Below are 3,736 nucleotides of genomic sequence, written 5' to 3' on the forward strand. Positions count from 1 at the left end.
CTCCTGGCCTCAGGCAATCCTCCCACCTTGCCTCCCAAAATGCTGTGATTACAGGTGTGAGCCACCATGCCTGGCCTTAAATGAGTATTGATGGAGAGATTAATGCACCTGTATACCTGAGACTTTTACAATTGATATGAGTTTTTACTAAGTTTTTTATATTATAAGACATTCAGGAGGATTTTTTTTTCAAATATCAGAGGGGGAAGTATATATTTTATAAACCTATTTGATGTAATAACAAATACATGTCTAAACTCTGCATTAACTTAGCATCTATAATTTCTAACAGCTGAAGACAGGGCATGGAGAGTATTAACACTGAAAAAATGCCATGCTTAAATTCTTGCCACAGGTTTTTTTTTTATGCTCCTAAACTTGAACAATAGTCTTAACTTTTACTTGAAGCCATTTGTGAAGCACGTACTGAGTAACAAATTCAACCTCCATACTCAAAGAGAAAGGGAAAGAAAAAAATAATTGCTAAGAGCCATGGGCAAGATGATAAATTCATGGCATTTGTGTTCGGTAACACTAGAATTAATAAACTTTTTTAAAAAATGAAATCATGGGTATCATGTAACAACCAATTTCAGGAAAACACAATTGATAGTGTAGTTTTGACACTATGCAACTAAATTAGCTTTCATTTCTGAGTATATATCATCCAACCCTACCCTGTTTAAGATGACTAGAGAAACTATTAAACTATACAATATATCAGATCAGTAGAAAACATTAATTTAATTTTCTCCTCAAACTTTTAATATTAATCTGTACTAAAGTATTTTCAATCTCAAAATTAAAAGTGTTCAAATTCTCTTCATTTTTAAGCATAAGCATGGCTCCTTCCTCAAAGTGAAAGAGCTAATACGTGAATATCATAAGCAATGCCTAATACTGATAAAGGAGCAGATAATGAAGAACTACTGGATAAAATTATGTAAATAACTGAAACACACATTTTCTTCTGCTAAATGAATAATGCGCACTGACACAGGTACCACTACAACTAAAATAAAGATGGAAAACATTTTTAAAATTCAAAGCATTTAACTTAATTGCTAAGATAAAGACGTTTTTACCAATGAACTGCCCACCTACTTATTGCACTATTAAGGAAAAGCTGTAATCACTGAACATAGAAATATGCTGTGGCAGTATAAGCTATGGTACACTACACATATTCTACACATGGGGGAAAACACATTTTCACTTAAAAGATACAGATTAGTGAAATTTTTTGTTAATGCAAATACAATGAAATCAAAATTTAGATTGGAAATGAAATAACATGAAGTACTAACCTTACGAATACTTGTGATAAAAAGTAATTATGAAAGTGAATAATCAGAACTGCAACCTATATCACATATCTGTATTGGAAAATATTAGTGTATTCAGAATGAATTATTATTTTTAAAAATTTAAGTACCAATCAACGGCTGACACACTGGGTAGGATAAAAATATTCAAAAACTCCTGGAATAAATTATATTACAAAGGTATCACTAGAAATATTCAAGCATAAATGGAACGTAAACAAAAATGAAATATTCTGATATATATTTGAGAAAATGCGGTAAGAGAAAGTATTATTCATAAAGCACAAAAGGAAAATGAAAATGTAATAACCCACCTTCCTAGAGTGGTCTCCTCCAATAGACTGATCTTCCCCGTCCACATCTACCACTGGGCACGGTGGAAGGCTGGGGCTGAAGGCCATGAGGTCTGTCTTGGGCGGGGGCGGGGGCGGGGGCGGGGGCGGGCCCTCCCCAGAACACACCCTCTGCTGCCTCTGCTGCGAGTAAGGCCAGCTCCCCACTGCGCTAGAGCACATCAGTGTGGGCTTCACCTGCCCACATGCGCTCTCGGTGGGCTCCGCCGAGCACCGCAGTGCAGTGTACAGCAGCAGCGTGAGCACCAGCAAGCTGGACACCGCGCAGATGGCAATGATCAGGTACACGTTGACGTCCACCAGGGCCACCTCGGGCGCTAGGCCCGCTGAAGCCCCCGACGAGGCCTTGGGTGCCTGGCTACCCTCCACAAGCGACACAAGCACAGTGGCCGTGGCCGTCAGCGCCGGTTCGCCGTGGTCCTTTACCAGCACCAATAGGCGCTGGCGTGGCAAGTCATCCTCATCTAGAGTGCGCGTCGTACTGATCTCGCCCGTGTACAGCCCCACGCGGAACGGGATGCGTGTGTCAACCGCCGCCAACTGCAATTCATACGACAGCCACGCGTTGTATCCCGAGTCAGCGTCCACTGCGCGCACTTTCGCTACTATGTGACCCGCACCCACAGACCTTAGCACCAGCTCACTGACTGCACCTCCCGCGCTGCCAGCGGGAGACGCCAGCAGCGCGGGAGCGTTGTCGTTCTCGTCCAGCACGAACACCTGCAGCGTCACGTTGCTGCCCAGAGGCGGCACGCCAGCGTCACGCGCGCTCACCTGGAACTGCAGCAGCTCCAGCTCCTCGTGGTCCAGCGGTTGCAGCGCGTACACTTTGCCGCTCTCCGCGTGCACCGACACGTAGCTCGACAGCGCGCGCTCGCCCACCCGCCGCTCCACCAGCGAGTAGGACACCAGCGCGTTCTCCTGCGCGTCCGCGTCCTGCGCAGACACCGTGAAGATATGGCAGCCCGGCGGGTTGTTCTCCTTCACAAACACCGTGTACTTGGACTGCGTGAACGTCGGCGCGTTGTCGTTCACGTCGGCCACCTCCACAGACACGCTGGCCGTGGCCCACAGCGAAGGCGAGCCCCCGTCCCGCGCGGTCACCACCAGCTCATAGGCCGACACTCTCTCGCGGTCCAGGGCGCTGTCCAGCACCAACGAGTAGTAATTTTTGTAGGTGGACACCAGCTTGAAGGGGACATGGGGCGTCAGAGAGCAGGTGACCTGTCCGTTGGCTCCTGAATCATGGTCAGAAACGCTGATCAGAGCAATGACGGCGCCCACTTGAGCATCTTCTTTCACTGGGAGAGACAGAGAAGTGACAATCACCTCAGGTGAATTATCATTTTCATCCAGTAGTTCCACTAGGACTGTGCAGTGACCAACCATAGGTGGGTTTCCCTTATCTGTAACATCTACATGAATTTCATAAGTGTTACTGTCCTCAAAGTCAATAGCATCATTTACTTTTATTTCTCCCGTCCTTTCGTTTATCCAAAACTTCCTTCTTATCGTGGGTGGGACCAAAGTGCTAAATGAATACATCATTTCCTTGTTTATTCCTTCATCCGAATCAGAAGCGTTGAGCCATATAACTAATGTTTGGTTCACTTGATTTTCATACATCTTAACTTCATAAACCGGTCTGTCAAAGATAGGGGCGTTATCATTGGCATCTAACACCAGGATCAGCAAAGAAACAGATCCGGTAAATTCAGGTTTGCCTCCATCAGTTGCTGTCAATAACAACCTTAGCTGAGGATTTTCTTCACGATCCAACAGCTTCCGCAGAACAAGCACTGGGAATTTGTCTTTGTCTTTTTTGTTTATAGTATCAAGAACAAAATACTCATTTGGACTGAGTTCGTAAGTAAGCAATGCGTTCTCTCCAACATCCGCATCAGATGCGCCTTCTAGTGGAAATCGAGAGTCAAGCAGTCTGGATTCAGGTATCGAGAGCTTTTGTTCTGTTACGGAGAACCTGGGCGGGTTGTCGTTGATGTCCTTCACTTCCACGTCCACATGGAAAACCTGCAGCGGCCTGTCCACGATCACCTC

The 3,736-nt window shown here is 45.2% G+C and overlaps 1 pseudogene; it reads right to left on the reverse strand.

Annotated features, from left to right (window-relative positions):
• Window positions 1-1,686: 1,686 nt before the first annotated feature.
• Window positions 1,687-3,730, reverse strand: LOC113222866 (annotated as a pseudogene).
• Window positions 3,731-3,736: the final 6 nt, after the last annotated feature.

The sequence above is a fragment of the Piliocolobus tephrosceles genome, unplaced genomic scaffold, assembly GCF_002776525.5.
Source record: "Piliocolobus tephrosceles isolate RC106 unplaced genomic scaffold, ASM277652v3 unscaffolded_35846, whole genome shotgun sequence".
NCBI classification, from domain to species: domain Eukaryota; kingdom Metazoa; phylum Chordata; class Mammalia; order Primates; family Cercopithecidae; genus Piliocolobus; species Piliocolobus tephrosceles.